The sequence below is a fragment of the Rattus norvegicus genome, chromosome 3 (assembly GCF_021556685.1).
Source record: "Rattus norvegicus strain SHRSP/BbbUtx chromosome 3, alternate assembly SHRSP_T2T, whole genome shotgun sequence".
Lineage (NCBI taxonomy): Eukaryota > Metazoa > Chordata > Mammalia > Rodentia > Muridae > Rattus > Rattus norvegicus.
In genome coordinates, this window is record NC_141536.1 from 63,144,529 (window position 1) to 63,167,515 (window position 22,987).

Genomic DNA, 22,987 nt, shown 5'->3' on the forward strand with positions numbered 1-22,987 from the left:
AGTTTTCATAATGGACATTGAGTCATGAGCCCATCTGGAACCAAGTGTTATGTGCACAGAAATGGGTTGGGATAAGGTCTGAGATAAATGTCACCCAGTGCTGTGTCTCAGGACTGCTGCTTGGGCCGCTTGGGTGAATGTTCAGTCTGTGGTAACTGGTTCAATCGTCTGCGCTGCTCTTCTCATTAGGTGAATCCTGCCTGGACTAGATCTTCAAGAGAGAGAGAGAGAGAGAGAGAGAGAGAGAGAGAGAGAGAGAGAGACTGGGAGAGGGAGAGGGAGAGGGAGGGAGAGAACACTTGTAGTTTAACTATATCTGCAAATGGAGGAGGGACCTACTGATACACATACAGTGTCACAATATTTTATGATTTGGTTGTTTTCTCCATGTAGATTTTGCTGTACAAGTAAATATCCTTTATCAAGGGTTTCTAGAAGAGACTAGAGTCTCTTTGCTATTACATTCCCCCAACCCCCCAAATCTATCAGAGCACCAAACTGGTTACAATGGTTTCAGATGATTTTCTCTGGGAGCCTATGCACTGAAGAGTAGCAGGCTGCTGAATCAACACTGTGAAGGAGTTGTCCGTGCCCTGGACTACCTGGGAAGCCTTCCTGCCATGCACACACTTACCAGAACAGTGGTCTAGCAGGAAGCAGGACATGGGTGGTAGTCATGACATGATACTTTCTGTTGTGTGTGTTAGATGTAGCAGGACAAAGGATGCTCTGTGCTATAGAGGGTCAGTTAGGTGTGGTGGGTGTAGACGACAGTGGCAGCAAATTGGCCATTGGATGTTGAAGCTGTGTTTAGTCAGAGGTTCGAGAGCCTTCTTCCCCACTCTGCACCAGTCCCTCCAGATTTAATTTTGCTAAATATGCTTCAAGGAGACATCAAGACAACTCCCTTGTCCTGCGTAAACGTCCATTAATTTTCTTTGGTTAAGGAAGTGTGGGGTTCAAGAGGTCACCTCTGAATTTCTTTTGTGTTCATCTTAGGGATTAAGTGATGAACTGGAACATCACAAAGATTTGTGAACTTCATCATCTCTCAAGTAAATGACACAAGTCTTGTTTTCATTTTCAAGGCACTTCAGTTTTATAAACCCAGATGTTAGAATCCTTTCAAAAAATGTGTTTCCTTTCTCCTGCTTCTTTAAATCTTCAAACCTGATCAGTGCTAAATCATCTTTAAAACAAGTTGTTGTCAGATCTTCACATGTGGTTTTGGAAAGTGATATCATATCGAAAAAGAAAATGGGGCAGTGGGCAGAGGCACGGCAGTTGGCCATGCTTAGAGGAGGAAAGCTGGCTTGAGGACCCATTACTAAGTTCTCAGACAGGCCTCCTTCAACAGATGGCCCTGAACAATCCAATCAAACAAAAACTCCCTTTTCAATATGATGCTTATAAAGCAAACTTTTCATTATGTTTTGGCTTTCTCAAAGAGAAAGAAGTCACCGAAAAGAGAATATATTTATCTGACATCCATTGTGTCAAAAGGTCACAACAAAAACTTCAGTTTTTAAAATATGTTATTTTAAAATCCACAGGAAAAATACAGTGGGATTGTAAAACAAGGAAATTAAAGACATATACTCTCTTCTGAATAAGGTCAGCTCTTTTAAAAAGATATGAAAAACTGCAAAAAAGATATCTTTCACTTTAATTGACTCTTGGGAGGAACTACTATGTGAGGTCCTGAGAATTTAAGAGATGATCAAGATTCTCTTGGTGTCTGTACTTTTGTTGTTATTGTTGGAGCAAAATTCCACTGGAGGGAAATTGACTATGTAACAATAGTTAGACAAGTAAGTGTGGTTCATATTTTATTAACAGACGTGAGAACAGGAAACAACCAAAACATGGAGTGTGGTGTCTGACCTAGACTGAGGGCTCAGAGAAGGTTTTCCACATGGTGTATCCAGGATCCTAGGACAGGAAGCTTAAAATAAGAGGGAAAATTAATAGGAACAGGGGAAAGATGGGGAAATTTAAGGATTCTATCACTTAAGGCTCCTGGTTTCAAACAACAGAAACAAAAGGACTAGCTAGAAAATAAAATCAAACTATTGAAAAAATAAGGGGCATTGCCCCAGAACTGAGAGATTGAGAAGAGAAAGTGGGAAATGAAAAGAATTTGAAAAAATGCAAAGTGTTTTATAAGGGCAGCCCATAACATAGGAGGGCCTTTGTCTGTCTGAGATGGGGTCACTGGGCTGTCCCAACTTACTATCAGTCCTGAGCTGCAAACAGTATTTTACTGTTACCAGGTTATTCTACCATCCCACAGGTTTCATGGCCCTTGCAGGAATATCTGATTGATCAAACATAGCTGCTCCATTGTTGGCTTCTGTGGCGACTTGCTATGTGACTGCCTCCTTCTGTAGAGACCACCGACACAGCATCAGCGCTGATCGGCTCCACCAATAGAGTGCAGCCTGAGTTATAACTGATATCTTCTGAGTCTCTCTCATAAAAGGCATTGTCACTTCTGCCTTGATATCTCTCAGACCACTTCTCAGGGAGTCACCTGCCAGATTTGAAAGGCATTTAAGGAGCACTTTAAGGAAGCCCATATAGTGAAGAACTGAGGCTGCCTCCAAATATTGACAATAACTTGTCCACCTCAGAAGTGTGTGATCAGCCCAGTCGAGGCTTCTGACAATGTCTTGTAGTCTTATGAGAGACTAGGTAGAATATTTCAACCAGGCTGTGCATTAATCAGCATATGAAATGGATATCAAGCAATAGCGCTTAATTCTTTTTAAGAGCTAGGTTTGCTTGTTGGACTTTACTACTGTGGCCTGAGAGAACAACAGAACTAGAGAAGATCTATCTGGTTTTACAGGTTCCTATCCAGCAGGTGAGGAGGGTGTAGTCAGGCAGAGACATTCATTGGCTCATTGTAGCCAGAGTCAAGGCGGGAGGAGCTAGACCACGTTATGCCTTTCTAACACACATACTCCCAGTGACGACCTCCCTTAACTAGCCTCCCTTGAAGTTCCTACACTTCCCAAAAGTCTACCCATGAAGATTTTCAATCTATCCATTGCTCGTGCCATTGCTTAGTCCAGAGTGCTACTGACCTAATGCCCTCTGGAGACACCCAGTAGTCTGTTTTACTCACCCAGGCATCTCTCAAGTCACCCAAGTTGACATGAGTAACTATGCACTAAATTTTGCGATAAATTATTGTGTAGAAATAATGAATGGTCAAGCCTTGTACCTGCTTGTAAGGAAGTGGCAGGCCCTTCCTTTCATCAAGAATACATTAAGTAATGTTAAAATAAGAATTTTAAGCATGAATAATTTCTTCCAACTGTCTACTTCCAGAGGCAGTAGAAGTTCGTTTAATGGGGTTATGTAGTGAGTCCCTGTCTAATTTTTTTCAAATTTTTTATTTATTCTTTTGTATATATGAATGCATTATGTGTGTGTGTGTGTGTGTTTGTGTGTGTGTGTGTGTTTGTGTGTGTGTGTGTGTGTGTGTGTGTACCACAGAATACAAGTATTAATTTGAGGACAACTTTTACAGACTCAGTTTTTTTCCCTGCACTGTTACATTTGTTCTGGGAGAAACTCAAGTCCCAGCCTTTACCCGCAGAAATATCTCCCCAGCCCTCAAAGATTTTGAAAAATTAATTTTCAAAACCCATTAATAAATACTTGCAAAGTGGTGTTTCGTGTTCTAAATACTTTACCAGTGCTAACTCACTGAATCCTTATACCAGCCTTTATGAGTTAGGCACAATGCGTGTGTATTGTGGGTTTGTAATATCGCCAAATGCATATGTCAAAGGCCTAAGCTCAGTGTGACTACGTTTGATGATAGGTTCTTTAAGGTACACTTAAAGTTGTGTATCATCAGCTTGAGTCTTAATCCAATATGACCGATGTCCTCTAAAGAGAGAGAGAGAGAAGCCTGAGCTGCATGCATGTAGGAAAAGAAGACTACAGCAGAACACAGCAAGAAGACAGACATCTGCTAGCCACAAAGAGAGGCCTCGAGAGAAGCCAGATGTGCCAAGAATTGATCTTTGGCTTCTAGTCTCTAGGATTATGGAAAAATAAATTTCTGTTATTAGGCCACTCAGTCTGTGGCACTCTGTTATGACAGCCTTGGGTGACTAATTCCAGCCAGCACCATAGGTAGGCAGGAGTCATGCTGCTCTGGTTATTGGATTGCCCTGTTCTTCCTTCAGCTACTCACCCCCACCTGCTCCTTGATACCTGAGCATGCAGATAAAAAAAATCGAGGCCAAAAAATGTTAATTTTGTACAGCTTCAGAGAAGAAACTTGGGGTTCAAATTCTCTGTGTTTGTTAGTTTACAGCACACTGGATCCTAGCAGGGAGATTTTTAAAGCTGCTCTTGCCTTGAGAAGGCTCTATTCTGTAAATTAAAGTTGTTGATGTGGTTTCTAAATGAGTGTCCAGTGAAGTTTCAAAAGTTACTTTGATCCTCATTGGAACAGATTGACTAAATGATCTGCTCTGAATTTCCGGGAATGTTGACAATTTTCACTTTAGAACTGCTGCAATGTTTGACCGGGAAAGGTGAAGCCATACATTTTTTCCATGTCACTCTGCCCTTCTCTTGGTCTCTAAATGAGCATCAGATTGAGCCTTGTTCCTAGCTGCCACTGAAGTGGAGTCAGCATCCATAGCTGTGTGGGACACAACTCCCAATGAACACCTTAAACACAGTGAGAAATATCTTCAGTATACTGATTTCTCCTTTTGTGCTGGTGCCATCCAAATGTGGTCCAGGATGGTTCTATCTCAAGTGAGACAACCAATACTGCCTCAGTTTGACAGAATACTGTAGCTTTGTAGTGCATTTGTCCCAGCAAAGTACTGTGTAGAGGATGGGATGCCCATCACACACAACCCAGCAGAAGCTTAGGGAAATTTAAGGAGCATCTTGTTCATCCAAATGTTTTCTTCTTTGTTAACCTGAAAATCTATCTTAAAAAAACCTCTCCTATGTAGACCCCATGGTTGCCTTGATAATTCATTTTCACACAAATTTCACTTAGCAAAACAAAGGTCCCATCTTCAGAGGAGAAGTGCTATTCTGTGACACTCTCTACTTTCTACAAAGAATGCTCCATTGTCTACAGGGAATATTGGTATAACTTTGGACCATGTATGATTAATTTTGGAACAGAACGAGCTGTTGATCAACTAGAGGTAGCTGTCCTTGGTTTAAAGACATATGGTTGAAATCTTAAAGAGTTATACAAAAAAGCAACACCCGTGAGCTCAGCAGCCCTTTCTGCAAGTTGAAATTCGACAGCTTGAGCTTCACTGTTCATCCATGCGCCCAAAGAGACTTTTCAACACGTTTTTGATGGTTAATCTTGATTGTCTAATTGACGAGATTTAGAATCACCATGGAAATAAACTTTGGGGCATCTCCAGGAGAGACTTTTAAATTAGAATAACTAAGGTGGGGAGGCTCTTCTGAAATAGAAGTGAAACAATTCCGTGAGAAACATCCCTAGGCTGAATAAAAACAAGAAAGTAAGTTGGGCATGGACATCCATTGCTCTATGTGTCCCACCTATAGATGCTGTGGGGTCTTCCATTTTCTGCTTCTGTGGCCTCGCATTCCCCACCATCACGGGCTATCCTTGAACTGTGAGCCACAATAAATCTTTACCTCTTTTTTGTCAGAGAAATGAATAAACACCTAATATGGAAAGTCCATCCAAGATACAAAGACTTGCTGGGGGCATCCTAATGTCTAAGAGGGCATTCTGACCTGTGGAAAGGGCAGTATGCAGTGACATACAGACATGGTGAAACAAGAGTTGGCTATATACTTCTCCCATGACCTTAGAACATGTAGGTACACATATGGCACGATAGATTAATCTCAGCTCAGATTTGAAATGTTGAGTCTCAAGTTGAGTCTAAGAATAGACTGCGTTCTTACCCCACACTTATTTCTTTTTTTTTTTTTTTTTTTGGTTCTTTTTTTCGGAGCTGGGGACCAAACCCAGGGCCTTGCGCTTCCTAGGTAAGCGCTCTACCACTGAGCTAAATCCCCAGCCCCTCCCACACTTATTTCTTGACATGTTTAGCGACAACTTGCTTTTCTGTTCTAGGACTACAGATGGGGTTTTGATGTAGTTCCAGATGAAGGGGAGATGCACACGCAAACTAATTGGAATATATTGGTAGGACCTGCATTGTGGTAAGTATATTTTGTTAATTATAGTATTGTCGTTTAGTTGAGTCACTAGGAACCAAACATATGTATTTCACATGCATGTGCATCAAAGTTGCAGACTCTTCGTGGGAAAGGGTAAAATTTATGTTAGTCTATTTAAACTCAAGTATGAGATTTTGAGTTAAAGATTTTATGTTTCCCTGTGTGTGATATTTTCAGAGTGTTATAACTAAATGGAGTATTAATGTGCTTAGAGCTAAATATTGATGTGATACATAGAACAATCTGCTAAATGTTAATACAATTTATCCATTTGTAACTTTATAAAGCTGACATATTGCATACAGTTAGTGCTAATCTGTTTTAGACATTTATTTAGGCTGACCTATGACCATAATATATTATGTTCCTTGGGATATTTATCTTGTCATTTAGAAACAAGATTACAATTAATGTGACACACATGACTCTAAATTGGTACTTCAACTAGAGCTGTGTGGGTAATGAATTAGCACAGCTCTGAACCCCTGTGCTCATAATTTAAATTACAAGCCTTTAGTTGATATCTGATTTTGCTCTATTAAATAAGTCACAGAATCAAGGAACCACATTTTGTTTTGATGCTAGAACAATGGGGGGATATTTTTCACTTAATTTACTTAACCTTAGGCTAATACATCCAAATTCGGGTAAGAAAAATAAACACAAAAGAGAACATTTATATATTTATATTAAGAGCAAATAAAAATGATAGGCAGAATTGATCTAAGTTAGATATATTCAAAAAATACTTTTAATTTCCTTCTAAAGAACAGAAAGTAGATGAAGTGACCTTTCTTCAGGAGTTAGTCACCTTGGCATTTTTTTTAAAGAAGAACTCACCTAAAATTATATATATACATATATGTATATATATATATATATATATATATATATATATATATATATAAATTTGGTGATGGCTCAGTAGGTGATGTGCTTCCTGAAGTCCTATAAGGACCTGAGTTCAGATCTCCAGCACCCATATAAATCCAGATGAGGTAACTCCTACAAAGAGACATGAGTCAGAGACAGGGGAATCTTCAGAGGATAGTCTCCAAGCATAGGCAGCATTGAATAAGGGTATCTATCCTGCATAAGACTGAAGGTGAGAACTGACACCCAGGTCGTTCTATGTGTTGCACACACATGATAATATGGACAAGGGCACGAGTATGTACAAAGCCAGAACGATAAAAAAGGTAAAGAAAAATAAAGTACCTTATGATTTCTACAATTCTTTCTTAACATGGGCTTTGCTAGTCTGCAAGTTCCAGAATATGTGGGGTAGATACACCATGATTATCTGTTGAACATGTTTTTAATAGTAGATTGTGACCATAGTAATAGGCCATTGCAAGTTCCCAGTATGACAGTGCAGTGCTGAGAAGCCATGAATGACTGCACGAGTTATTTTTGTTTGTGCAGTACACTGTGATTTTACGTATGTATTCACAGTGGAATGACCCTTGCACTCAAGTCAATTAACATATCTATGTTTTCACAATAATATTAGCTTGAAAATGCATGACAAGAATAGGTGGGTTTTACTTTTAGGAAATTTTTAAGATGACATACAATATTACTATTATCACCTCTACATTAGATCTTTGAATAGATTACTTTTATATGTTATGCTCATAATACATGATCACTGCTACACGGACTACATTTTATGGACTCACTTAGGTTTTTGCATAGCTATGTGATATATGCTTAGTGTTATATGTGATTTGATATATCTGAAATGTTTCTGCACAAGCTAGTACAGCACATAGAAGGGTTTATATCTCTTTAATGTTCTTCCTTTGAAATATTCATATAACAGAGACTGAATGGATGGGAATTAAAATGCTTCTTGAGAACTCTTTTACAGTGCACCAAAGGAAAAAAGCTCCACAGGGTTCATAGAACTATGAATACCCCCAGTCAGTAGTAAAGAGGAACCCAAGGATCTTAACTTCCTTCTGATTATTAAACTGTGGTTGACCAGTAAATTGAATGTTGGTAGTAGACTGGGGCTAAGATCAATAAAGGCCTGCATAGTTCTAGTCTAAAGATAGAGTCTAGACTAGTGTAATAATCATAAGAACACACATGTAAGTTATATGGCCATCTAGATTAGAAGGAATTTAGTGGGTAGAGGCTAGAGAAGAATGCACAATGTAATATGAGAAAGGATGGGTATAGGCTTTCAGTGCACATAGAGGGACTTGAATCTAGACTTCTATTTTTAAGCTATTGAGACTTTTTGTTTTTAAGTGTTCTAGGCATTTTTCTGCATTATAACCTGTTCTGATAGTATAAAAATCAAGCAAGGTCATACGTGTTAATGATTTAGAACACTGCAGCACACAAAATAACTAATCCATTCATTTTGTCAGGAAAAGGCTTCCAGGGGGGAAGAGGAGGCTGTCAGTTTCATGCTTGGCATTCATGGAGTTCTGGGTTTGATCTCTAGCAGTCCATGAGTTGGATGGGTGATAACCCATCCATTGTCTGAGCACTTAGCGAAGAGAGTGGGGAGCACCAGTATTTCAAGATCACCCATGGCCATGTAGTATGTTCTGGGCACATGCTGGGTTATGTGAGACCTTATCTCGGAATTTTTTTAAAGAAGAAAATAAACATTTTCTCTGAGAGGCAAGTTGTCCTCTGAGAAACTCCACCCAGCAACTGGCTCAGACAGACACAGACACCCGCAGTCAAATAGTGGATGGAGCTTGGAAACTTATGGAAGAACTGGAGGAAGGATTGTGAGTCCTGAAGAGGATAGGAACTCCACAGGAAGACCAACGGAGTCACCTATTCTGGATCCCTGGGGCTCTAAAAGTCTGAACCACCAGCCAAAGAACATGCACAGGCTGGACCTAGACCTCCCTGCACATATGTAGCAGATGTGCAGCTTGGTCTTCATGTAGATTCGGACAACTAGGAGCAGGGTCTATTCCAAAAGCTGCTGTCTGTCTGTGGGATATATTCTTCTAGCTGGGCTGCCCTGGCTGGTCTCGAAGCACCTAGCCCCCCAGAGACTTGAAGAGTGGGGAGATACCCAGGGTGGGGGAGCCTACCTGCTCAGAGGAGAAGGGAAGGGGGGAAGGGGAAAGGGAGGGCTTGATGGGAAGTGAGGCAGTGAGTGGAATGTAAAGGAATAAGTTAAAAAAATAAAACTGAATGAAAAAAAAAAACAAAAAATAAAACACAGTAACAAAAGTTTCAAGGAGAGCTGATGTTCCAGATGGGTGTTGAAGGATTAGACTTTGCTTTTCAGACAGATAATGAGCATGAGTGAGCAAAGGTGGGGACAAAAACGATACAGGTGAGCAGCAGAGAGGCTTCCCATCAAGTTGGCAGCAATGGGAGATGAACTACGTACCATAAAATGGGTTCAGATGGCCAGAAACCTTGTGAGCCAAAGGTGTTTTGACAGTGGAGAACCTCACTTGCTTCACCCTCACGCATAAGAGAGCTCACGCATACGTTCTGTCTGTTGTACTGTGAATGGGGTGCCCTCGTATGTTAGGATTACGTATGTTAGGATATGTTCTGTCTGTTGTACAGTGAATGGGGTGCCCTCGTATGTTAGGATTACGTATGTTAGGATACGTTCTGTCTGTTGTACTGTGAATGGGGTGCCCTCGTATGTTAGGATTACGTATGTTAGGATATGTTCTGTCTGTTGTACAGTGAATGGGGTGCCCTCGTATGTTAGGATTACGTATGTTAGGATATGTTCTGTCTGTTGTACAGTGAATGGGGTGCCCTCGTATGTTAGGATTACGTATGTTAGGATATGTTCTGTCTGTTGTACAGTGAATGGGGTGCCCTCGTATGTTAGGATTATGTAATCTCAACTGTTGTCACAGTGTCTCAGCTACTATAAGCAATGACCTACTGACACTTATATACCTTAATGACCTTAAATCAACCCTCCCCTGACAGTGTTCGACTTTATGTTTCATTAAGCAGGTTTGTATTAATATCTGCTTGTGTATAACTGTTCCTCTCTCTATAAAAACATGTATATGCTGGAACAAAGAAGGCCATTAAGACCTCAGGAACTCTAGGACAGAAACTCCATGGAAGTACAACATAAAGTCCATTTTAGAATTTTTAGAATTGAATCTTTTTTTTCCTTTTAGAATTAAAAAAAATTTATAAATATTATTTCAAAAACTTTGCAGCACCAGCGACAACAAAACCACATACACACACAGACACCCCCCCCCACACACACACACAATTAACCAGACCGAGGGCTCACATGTCTCACTGCGCTCATACACAGTTAGTCATTTGGAATGGAAGCTGTGTGGCTATACATTGGATTTCATGGTCTACCATACCACCCTGAACGCACCTCATCTCATCTGATCTCAGCTACGCAGGGTGGGCCCCGGTTACTACGTGGCTGGGAGACTGCCTGGGAACACCGGATGCTGTAGAATGTGCTTGCTTCCAGCAGCACATATTCTAAAATTGGATTTTATGATTGAATATATTTTATTCAGTTTTCCACCACCTGAACTAAAAACCCAGGAGATTTAAAAACTAGACAAACAACTAGCTTTTTGTCCTTTTTCATATCTCATATTCACCACCAGCATTCAGTCCTTCCACATCCCTGATATTTAATTTTCTTGCCCTTTTCTACATTGCACTGTCCCTACATATACATTTTTTTACACACACAGTTATTGGCTAGATTTCACATATGAGCGAGAACATGCAATTGTTTTTTGTTTAGTTTGAGATTGTATTATCTTGATTACCACTATAAATTCTAAGTCCATCCATTTTTGTCTTTTATTATGGTATAAATGCTACTTGCAGTATATTCTCTGAGGAAAATACTCTGAAATGCCAGCTTTCAAGGTCAGAATTAATTATAATACATACAGAATATCTATATGAAAACTTTGGTCTGAGTTTGTAGATAAGAAAGTTTCTGTTTTTGAGCAATTAAAACACCAGTTTGGGAAACTTAACATTAAGTTTAGTAAATATTAAAAAAATCAGCCAGCAATTTGAACTGTAGAATAACCCAGTATGGCATATTGTGAAAAAAAGTAAATAGGATATATTTTTTTAAAAAATACCCTATTTAACTTTAAGTGAAATTAACTTTTAGCTACCTACTTGGTAGGTTGGCTCTCCCATCCTTAAGAGTCAGGAGTAACTTGCATCTCTTAACTTGACTATTGTGCTCTAAGAAAAGTATCTTTGAAGAGAAAAAGCTATTATGCCCCGTCCTTTAGAAATAGCTATTTGAGGAGTTTATAGGGTTTTCCAGATGTCTGATTGAAGCTGTCTGATTCTTATGTAGATTATCTCCAACATATAACATTTGGTTTGCAGAATTGTGGTTCACAGAAAAATGCTGCCTAAAAGAGGCAGCAGAATAATTATGATATCATTAGAAATATTTAAATATAAATAACACTCTATATTCGTCCTTGCCTCCTGTCTAGGTTTTGACAGGAGGAGCCAGTTTTGATGGGATTCCTGTGGCCCCGTAGATTTTTATCCTGTTATCCAATTTTCCGCTGCACTGATCTCCTTCTGTCAAACTGACTGCCAGCCAGCCTCCCGTTCTCCCGAGAGGAGGAACAAGGCTTTGTATTATAGTGGACAGAAGAAAGAGAACAAACACCCGATTTTCTCCCTCCAAGAGCTGTGTTCCCTCATTTAATGGAAAATTCCATTGTCTGAGAGTTGAAGAGAATGGGGAGAGGCATATGAGAAGACTTGAGCTTTTCATGCAGCAGAACAAGATAATGTTGCAGGGCAGCTCAGACCCACAGCTGAACAGCATACAGATCGGGAGGCAGTGGTCCAGGATGCCCAGGGGCACATGAGTTGCTGAGATGCTGTCCAAACTGGTTTGTGCTGAGTATTCCCAGCACTGAGAAGAGAGGCTCACTGTCCCATAAAGTGGAAGAGACATATAGATGTAAAGGAAAGAGAAGGATCACTTTCCTTGCATCTGGGGAGGTCATAGTGGATGCTCCTGTGTATGTGATGTGCATGTGTGCATGTGTGTTACATGGAGTGATGTTTACTTATGTAGATCTCGGAGCAAAGAGCACATAGATAAAGAGAAATGAGTACAGGAGCCGAGATGATAAAACTATGGAGAAGTAAGAAACGGGGTAAGTGATAAGCATAGAATACAACAAAACAATTGCAAAATTTCAAAGAAAAGCAGAACATATCATCAAAATAGCAAATTACAAAGGTCTTCTAAGCACTAGACAGCCAGAGCAAGCCATACTCTTTAGGACATGTGTATCTTTGAGTGTGCCTGGACCCTTTGGCTTTGATCTTCTGGATTAGAGAAAGAGGAAACTGTCAAGGTGTGAGGCAATGGTAAAAGTCACGGCACTGTGTGCACTAATTAGGTCATTGGAGGTCTGGCACTGGACTTGCCATATTTATATATGATGTAGATGATATATGATATATGGTATATATACATGACACATATAGTGAAGCCTTATAATTCTTTAAAATTTAACTTATTTCATGCATTTAAAAGGCAGAAAATCCAGTAAACATTTTTTCTTGTTACTCATCTGATATGAAAATATGTGAAACACTATTATTCTTGAGAGTGCATTCAATGTATGGCCAGAGCTCTGTACATGCAAATGCATCAGGCAAAGTTTGAAGTGTTGATCTGTTAAAATTTACAGCTCCGTTCTGAAGGTAGCAGGTGCCTTAGTGACTGGGGTGTGGTTTCTGTATAGGCTGTGAGGGCTGAGAGTGCGTGCAGAAGAAGCATCTTCCCCTGCTTGTCTGTGCCATTGGCGTTTGAAGGCACAGGTTGTATAATAGGGTGTATTAGAGATTTTTGATTTTAGCTTTGGCTCCAAAGAAAATAAAAGAGACTAATTTACCTTTCAACATCGAGATGAAACAGAGATCCTTGTCTCACAGTTGTATCTACTTAATTACTGCATTAATGGGACAGGGTCAGTGTGATCCTGAGCCATTATGATTGCACATATATGTAATTTTGTAGCATACTGAAACTATTTGCTTATACCGCTATCTTATAGCAACTTGTGATACTTGCTGACTACAATGTATCTGAACTGATATTTTTAAAAGGACTAAATACATCTCTGTGACTTACCTACTATCTTGTCTATATATACAGTTGGCAATATGATGCTTTTATTTATGTGTGTAGTGTGATGTTACCAAACCATAGACTAAAATATCACCTCACATGTTTAATCAGTGGGTTCAATGAGGACAGTTAAGATCCCACTTCACAATTGATATATACTTCATATCATGACTAGTATAGTTAGTCACTGTGACTCTATAGATAGTCTCCAAAAGTTGTCCCGTGTAACTGAGAACATCTGACTGATGTCTCTGCTCTACACCATCAGGCCCAAAGACCATCATTTCTTGCCTTTGCTCTTACAAGGTGCAGTTTGACCTGTGATGATTTTCATACACGTACGTTTGCACTGGAAGTGGCTGAACACCCAGCTGTTGAAAACCACTCACAATTTCCACCACTGTCAGACATGCATGCTAACCTGGGTGCTGGATAAGCAAAAGGAATGCTAGCTTAGCATGGAAACATGCACTGACATTCTACCGTCTTTGCTCTACAAAATTATCTGTGCATTTTCTGTAGTTCATGAAGAAAAGGGTAAGGCAGTAAGCAACACGGTGAGTAGAATGGAACTCTTTTGCTCTAAAAAGCTTGCAGACAAAGGGAAGAGAAAAGAACCTAGATGTTTCTATTACTATTTCTCTGAATCTTGCAAATAGCTGAAGAACCATGTACGAAAGGATATTTTCCATCCGTATTCGCAGGGATAAACTTACAGCAGGTCTCAGCCTGCACTGATGCATCATTGCAATGAATGACCGCAAGGGCTTCAGAAATTTCTCATGAGGAGTTTCCTGGTTTGCAAAGTAGTTAGTATAAAAATTAGAACTCAAAAGCAGGCAAACCTCCTGCTGAATCTATCTGTGTGCTAACTAGTGTATTTGGGACCTTAGAGAATCCCCCTGAAAGTTTGCTGTCTTCCTGCAATGTCCTGTTTGTTCCATTATGCTGTTCACCTGGCCCAGTTTGCAATTCATGGCTTCTAATAACATTTTAACAGTGCCCGGGTAACTGGCCCCTATGGAGAATGCTGATGCTGTTGTTCTACTAAGTATGAAATGTAGCTTGTGGTTTTCTTGTAGGGGACTAAAAGAAACTCATTACAATTTCCTCTTCCTCTAAATGTTGCCAAAAACATCATTGCTGCCCAGGTCTGTGTTTTGAATCTATGACTACATGTTTATGTTTTTATATCAGCGTGCTTTATAAATACAATAAACTTTGTCAGAAGAACTAAACCCCAGATCACTAACACTATGCACTGCTACAGAAGCAGACAGGAAAGCAAGCAGACAGATGCCTCTGTGAGGGAGCTATTGTTACAAACGTCTAAGGGAATTCCATCAGTGTAGTGCTTTTTGAGCTATCAAGGGGTGTAAAGTTTCCTTCGTAGGCTTCCGAGTACAGAGTGTAAAGCGGTTGCTCACATGATGGAAAGTGCAAAGTGTCTAATGGTAGATGCTTACTCTACAAAGCTTTACTACTTAAAGGGGGGTGACCTCGCCAACAGTACCCTGAACGAGGGGCTTCCGAAGTGCAGAATGGTAGGTAGGTCTTATTCTAGACCCAGCAAACCAAACCCTGTGTGCATAGGTGAGAGCCTGGAGCACGGAGTTTCTTTACTTATTTGATCAGCGTGAAGAACTCTGGTCATGAGGGGATGCTTCATGAAGCACTGATGTGTTCAGAGGCTCTGTAGATGCAGCCTGGATTATAAATTTATTCCAATCTGCTAGATAAATTGTCCATCCCCTCTTGTGACTGCTTGGTGACAAGTATAGTGAACAAATTTTGGTGAAAATGATCCAGTACACTTTAATTGCTATTGTAAACCTGGAAATAGGCCAAGTCTAATGAGAAAGCACAATGGTTAAGGGGTGCACCGGAGGCTACAATACCAAAACTACAAATACCCAGAACCAGGCTATTGGCTGTTCATGAGTGCTACACGAGCTCTTCTTCAAAACTTAACTTTCGTTTATTGGATGGTTACTTTTGACATAGACGAGTGGGACGATGTCACCGGGGAATGGAACATATGTTTTCCTGTTCTCAAAATTCAAAACTGGCTAAATGAATTAAACTCAAACTTCTGCAATAATTCTCCTCTGGGAAGATCAATATCTATCACATATCACGGTGGCCACTAGAATCATAGATGACTTTTGTGGACACCTAAAGTAGATGGTTTTAATGAGGGACACTTCCCTCTTTGCCATTCACAGTTGATCACATCTGAGAGCCAGTGATGAATGCAGTCACTGACATTTCTCTGTCATGTCCCTGATGGTGGACCTGACAGGGAAGGACGTCACTGCTTTGTGTGTTCCTCTTCTTTTTTGCTGCATTTCTTCCATTCTCCTTTTCTTCCTCTTCTCTTCCAATTATTTTATTGAGTACCTTATTTTTAGCTTTGCTTTGGACTTTAAAAAAACTATTCTAAACAAACACCGAATCTACATCTTACCTTCTGTGGCAAAACTCCCTCTCGATGTGTCCTGGAGGCTTTTGCCTGCTGTCATCATATTTTCAGAGTATTCACTTCCAGTTTTTATGTTATTTTCTCCTCCCTTAACATTCCCGTTTCTTTGTAAAATAGATCAGTTACCATGGGAACATGCCACTGTTCTGGGTGGGGTGACCACTGAGATTCATAGAGGGCTCTTCGGATATGAGTGTGTGAAACTAAGATTGCGTACGGTCCTTCTGACACCCTTCATGCTGTGATCTGATGTGGTCTGTTTTGACTAAGGCGTCTCCATCCCCTGGCACAGCTCTTAGACGTGTTAGTGTTTCATCTCGGATTATGATTATGAGAAAGATGATAACTGTAGGTTTTTTTTTGTTTAAATGAAATCTATCTTAACAACCTGAATAATTAAGAAGCTAGGTTAGGAAGAGATGTGGCTCTGGCATTAAGATAGATGATGGGAGTGTCAGATTCAGCAGCGAATTGGCAAACTCTTCAAATTTACAAAACGTCATCCCAGATGGATATACATTATTAACATATTTTAAAAATTCGGTTTTGGATCTATCATAGGTTGTCTGAGGAATGAAAAGGGATTTTTTCTCTTCTTTTCTCACTTTATGTCATAGAAATAGGAAAAACATTTTTGTTTTTCTACCCATTCAGGTCTGAGTGATGAGGCCAATAAATTACTTGTGAGCAAATTTAGTACTAACTCCAGAAGTTTCCAGAAGTAAGATTTTTATATATTAAGTTTAACAGAAAAGGGATCCTGGGCTGTAGTAGAGTATGTGGAAGGGTCTGTTGGATCCTTCCATGCTTGTGACCGTGCTGGTCATCTTTATGATTAGAACTTCCCCAGAGGGAGGGAAATGGCTCCAGCATGGTCAGGGGGCTCTAGGTGAGTTAGATAAGGGATTTTTAGATATGCTTTATTTCTGCTGATCTTTCCATTGACTTCCCCAAACTCTCTCTTTAATCTTGTGCTTGAAAGAGAACTCGTGTTCTGCACCTACAGTGTCATTTAGTAAATGTGATTGCAGTCCATTAAACTTAGGAAATGTGTGCTGGTGTACACTGACAGTTTATATCTCTGTTTTAAGATATTGAATCTAAGAGATGGAGTTTGGGCTTTCACCTTATCAGATTTGATTCCATAGTGATGGGGTTCAGGACATGCCACCTCAAACATGAGGCTTAAGCACTTCGGAATGTTACATTCATCCACCTTTGGAGTTTCTACCTGTTCCTTCTCCCAGATGAACTCAAGTTCTTGTCTCTGAGGAGTTTGAACACAGGCTGTGCTAAGAGATGGCTCTCTCAGACCATCCCCATCATCCCAAGAGCACACCCTTTGTCCAATGTTTCTCAATGGCTGTCTACTCTTCATCAAAACAAAGCAGTAAAATAAAAAGGCGTCTTAATTTCTTTATGGAAACCCCCACACCATGTAAAATTTAGATTAAAGAGTCTGTATGCTTTCCTCTTATTAATCTGTTATTTGTGATATGCATCTCACCTACTAACCTGACTATGTGTAAAGAACAAGATATCACACCTGCCCAGTGACCAGCATAGTCTCTTTATTAAGATGATGACATAATTGTGCATTTTATTACCATTAAACCAATGTCCCACATCTCTCCTTTCTTAAAGGATACTTGATAGTGCACTTAAAGGACTGACAAGGGATTTGTATAGACATAAATACAAACACAGTGAGATGGGAGAAAGCCTGGTCAGGCTCAAGCCATCTACCCTGGGGTGCTCCTTGCTGCTTAGTGTTGTTCTCTGATGCTTTTGATATTTTGGATTCTCTCCCTGGTCTGTTCCTTGAGACATAGCAATATTTTCTCCATTAGACTACAGCTTCTCAAGAGAAAATATACCCCACTAAGCTTTCCTCTCATTACCTAGAACATAGAACATTAGCAGCAGACCACATTCAGGATGAAAAATTTAATGAAACAAATATGAAAGTTGGGGAGAGATGGGTATTCTAAATTCCAAATAAACGAAGTGCTTCCATTGTCTGCTTACATCTATGACTTGAGGTATGGCAAACCCATTTTCCCTTGCCTGTGTTTTTCTCTCACACTTGACTTTTCATGTGGGGAGGTGAAGGTAGGCACCACAGTCACTTTAGTTTTTGTTTGTTTGTTTGTTTTGTTTTTGTTTTGTTTTTGAACGGAAATCACTAGGGAGGTTGTGGCTATCATAGCATCTTTTATAGCTAGCTTCTCTGTGGAATGATTACAAATAACGTACCTTTTAAATGACCATTGCAACCACCACTACTAATTTTTACAAGTATATATTCATCATTTATCAAACCACAAGCCTCCATCTTGATAACGTACATACACTCAGTTTTTTAGTTGTTTCCAACTTCCCTCCCCTCCCAGAAGTTTACACTTAGAAAAAATTGAAATGTAGAAAAACTGTTAATATATCACTTGAGTGGCTCAAAGGAAAAATGTCCCAAAGCCATTTTCCATGAAAGGATGAGCTTTTCCTTAACTGAGAGTCATGAGTGAACCTTGAGGTTGTTCCATCAACCAAGAAAATAGTTTGGCTAAGCACGTAGTCTACATGCAAACGCTCTTGGTGGGTTGTTCAGTGTAAGCAGCCAGAGCCAGCACACTGTGACCTATGAAGCAAATTAGAACACTCTGTGTTTCATTAGCAGTGTCACTCATTTAATCTTGAAATGTAGTAATTTTGCTTATTTTGAAATCAACGTTTGGGAGAGCGAGTAAAGCTAGGTATAATTTTATGTTTTGTGTTGCGAACAGTTCTCCCTTAAACATTAAAGTAAGACAGCTTCACAGGGAATGCAGACTATGAAAAATCAAAGGCACACAGTAGCACCTTAGCTATGCGTCTCTGACCATGCGCAGTTCCGATGCTTTTGAGGCAGAAGTGTTGAATGGCTCCGGGATCACATAAAACGAATGGTTTTACTGGCTATTGTCTTCTAGGTGTATTAAGCCTGTGTCCGTCAGTGTGCTTTTCTATTTAACAAGATGGGTTTGAGCAGTAGTGACACAAATACTCTGGCTATAACCAACAGCTCTTTTACTGAACTTAAGACCCATTCAAGAAAAAAAAGAAGCGTATCTGGTGCTAGAAACCTAGCCAAGTGGCCAGGGCTAGTGACATCATGGATCTTGGAGAAGCTGCAACTGCCACTTTATTAACCCCGTGTAATCCTAACTGCATTATAAATATTTGTCCTTATGCACACAGGTAAGTGTAGTCCTCACCCCTCATGAAGGGAATGTTTTTTGCAACAGACAGAGGCCATTACATCAAACCACAACCAACCAATGCAATTTTGGAGCCCAACCCTAGTGGATACCTCTACAGGACATTTTGGAAGCAAGTGCAAAAAGACTTAAGAGGACCCGGGAGTTTCCTCTGAGACTGTGTCTAACCAGTACGGTTGCCTAAATATGACTTGAACAGCAACAGTACACCTTTTGATGTGGATGTGTGGTCCAGCGAGCACAGGAACCCTCAGCTCTATGTAACAGCACAAAGAACTCCAGGCAACCAAGGCAAGAGAGTTCGTCTTCCTCAGCAAGGAGCACACAAATTAGTTATTCAATACCGAACGATCACTCCTGAAAACAAACATGTAAGCAACATTAAACAGACCGAACACTTAATATATTTAGGAATATATTTACATATACAATAATGAAAAAAAGTCCATCGATTTGATAGAATAGTAAAGTTTATATTGGGGATTTGAAAGGAGGAAAGGGAAGTGTAATGCAATCTTCAAATAATAAAATGGAAGTTTAAATGATAATAAAATATTCAAAAAAATTACAAAAGTATTTGGGGCTGAAAATTTTCAGAGTTGCGACATCATGCGCCCTTAGAATAGAGGAAGTGAGAAACTGCAGCCTGTCTTATTTCTTCACCATTATTTAGGCTGCAGTCTTGTTGGCGCCCTATGGTGAGAAGGGCAGGAGACTGACTGCCACCCTTCCCTGCATTTGAGCCGAGGCAGCAGGAAAAGGGGAAGGCGTGTGGTTCAAGCACAGAAACCATGACCGATTCTTAGGGAGTCCCACAGCAAGTGCAGACAGTCCCCATTTGCTTTCCTTCTTTGATAGGAGCCCCTAGATCCCAAATGGGGTTTTTCCAGAATTCGCATTCGCAGAAGTAATTGCCTGTAGTCAGGCAACATATAATGATTTTGTTATAGCGCGCACCTTTAGTGGAGCCTGCTCTGTGTAGGAGTCACTTAAATTGTTGCTTTCCAAAATAACTTTAAGTTGGCAGTAGAAAGAAAATTAAGCTAAATGAAGCTCTGTGTCTGAAAGAGAATTGGCATGATTTAAAATCTGTGGAAGATTTGTGTTTAAGGGAAACAAATCATGCCATCTGAAGTAAGGATCTCTTCTCTTCTCCTCACTCAAGTGCATCCATGCCTATGATTTGTAACTATTTTTAATTATATGTATTATTTATTTACATTATCTGTGTACATATAGGTTAATGTGTGTCACACATCTGCATGCTCTCAGAGGCCAAAAGAGGATGTCAAATCTACTGGAGCTGGCGTTATAGGCATTTGTGAGAGGCTAGACAGGGGTGCTGAGATCTGAACACAAGGTCCTCTGGAAGAGCAGCAAACGCTCTTAACTGCTGAGCCATCTCTCCAGTCCCAACTGTGACTTGCTTTTTAAAACTATATAAGGTACAATTTATATAATAAATAAGTGATTATAATATTGTTGCTGAACATGTCTCCCTTTTGATAGTATCATTGATCATGTTTAAAGCTCTCATATTATGTATATGTGTATGTGTGTAGATGTATTGTACATATGCTTGTTTCTCTCTCTCTCTCTCTCTTTCTGTGTGTGTGTGTGTGTGTGTGTGTGTGTGTGTGTGTGGTTTGCCTGCATGTATGTTTATTTGCACCATGAACATGGCCTATTGATGGTGATATGCATCCATTTGGATGCTAAAAACCAAACCAAAGTCTTCTGCAACAACAGTATAAGTATTCTTAACCGCTGAGCTATACTCCATCTCCCTTATCACTGATACCACTAACTCCTCATGTAACTGGACCACTTACATTACTCATAGACTGTCAATGTCTCCTCACTTCTACATAAACAAAATCTTAAAGGTAACATTTTTTTCTTTCTCTCCTTTCTTTCTACATGTCTTCCTCTATCTTTTTCGCATTCGCAAGTCAGGATATCTTGCTTATATTACGAATAAAATAGATTAAAACTAGTAGAGGGACTTCTATTGATAAGGAATGAAGATGACTTTTAGTACTCTATGGTTTGAGGGGCTTATCTTTAGCTGAACCATCCTTTTGCCTAGGATCACTTCTGAAAAATTATTCAGGAGTTATCACAGATGTATGTCTCTTCCTCCCTGATAAAGAGAGCCCAAGAGAGGAGATGGCACTGCTTCCCTGTCAGTTCCTTAACTGTAGCTCCCTGTAGAAGCTTGGTTATAGCACTAGAAGTTGTATGCCCCCAAATATGAACATATATCTGAATTACACTAGGATTGCTTTGTTCCTTGCGGTCTGCAATTTGTTTGGTTCCAAATATCCTATTCTATGGTTTAAGTTTCATTGCTTTTTAATAAGATAAAAATTTCAGTCAGAAAGAGTCCAATTCAACTGTAGACTTTGAAGACCTGGTGGCTTTTACAGTCATTCATTGGTGAGATTCTACCGATCTGTTGATTACTGTTCTGTGTTATGCTGACGGCAAATGTTTTATTTTTTTCTGAATAACTTGATTTCAGTCCAAAGAAGATTTGGTAGGTAATTGTTTCTATCCACTTTCACCCATCCAAATACTCGGTGCCTCCATGACTAGAGTCAAAGGTGTATTATTTGATTCATCTGTGTGTGTGCATTCTCAACACTTGAAAACTTCCTAAGGTATCAGTAATGAGCTGCTTCTCTTTGGAAGAAGCCTAGTGACAGCTCGGCTTCCCTTAGCTCTCTGGGTGGGGGTAAAGCTGTTGGAGGCAGAGGACAAAGCAGTATCAGGCAGAGAAAGAATAAAAGAGAGAGAGAGAGAGAGAGAGAGAGAGAGAGAGAGAGAGAGAGAGAGAGAGAGAGAGGCAGGCCTTGGCCCTGGCCCACCCAGTAAGAACACTGTCCAAGTCCAATTTGTGTTGCCCATACTTTCGTTGGAGCATGTTTAAACTCCTAGTGGCCAGTCCCCAAAGACAACCAAGTTCCTCCTCCCCATCCATCCCCCTGCTAGAAGGTCATCAACCGTAAAGAGCTACATTTCAGCATTGTACTTGGTGTAGTGTGTGTGTGTGTGTGTGTGTGTGTGTGTGTGTGTGTGTGTGTGTGTGTGTGAGAGAGAGAGAGAGAGAGAGAGAGAAAGAGAGAGAGAGACAGAGACAGACAGAGAGAGAGACAGAGAGAGAGAGAGAGAGAGAGAGAGAGAGAGAGAGAGAGAGAGAGGAGGACGGACCCAGGAGGAATGGGAAGAAAGTGTGTTAGGGAACGTGAGATTCCTAAATAGATCAATAAAAGATATTATATTTTGGGGAAAAAAAAGAACATTGTCCATCAGACCACTGAGTTACATGGGGCTGGCTTTTTTACCTACACATGGCTCAGGCATAGGATGCAGACTTCCCCAGGAAGGCTGAGGCACGACCAAGGTGGCTGAGTCACGGGGTGCAGGAAGTGTCTGAGCTCTCTGTGGCTCACGGAGGGAGAGGGCAGAGTTTCTCATATCCACCTGATGTCTTACCATTCCTAATGTCTGTCCAACATTTGACAACCAGTGGGTCTCTTTGTATTTTGTAAACTCTGTTCACTGAGTTACTTGTAACTTCCACCACAGGAACACTGCACAGTGATGAGTAAGAATGGCTTCTCTCGGGTACTCTGCCTCCACCTTTCAAAATCCTCACCATCCTTTAGCCCGGGGTAGATTTCTTAATCCCTACAGTCATTGGTATCCTTCTTTGTGACTTGTTGAGTGATTAAACGGAGAAAGCATGTAAGATCACTGGCTCATTCTCTGGAGTATTTTACGGAGCCAGTGTGTGTTATTATTAATGATGGATGTATAGTTAGGGCAAACCATTAAGCTATACCCTCACTTCACGGAGACGTTAGAAGCTGAAACTTTCTAGAGGCACCG

The 22,987-nt window shown here is 40.2% G+C and overlaps 1 long non-coding RNA gene across 6 annotated transcripts in view; it reads left to right on the plus strand.

The window, feature by feature from the left end:
• LOC147995542 (uncharacterized) overlaps window positions 1-22,987 on the plus strand; it is a 119,342-nt gene that overhangs the window by 72,751 nt on the left and 23,604 nt on the right. For 4 of the 6 annotated variants that reach the window (XR_015683630.1, XR_015683628.1, XR_015683629.1 and 1 more), the window contains 2 exons: window positions 6,116-6,204; window positions 11,691-14,582. This is a non-coding gene — a long non-coding RNA (uncharacterized LOC147995542). Of the gene's footprint in view, window positions 1-6,115; window positions 6,205-11,690; window positions 14,583-22,987 lie in introns of those variants that run through there. The other 2 variants (XR_015683627.1, XR_015683631.1) reach the window with 1 other exon arrangement.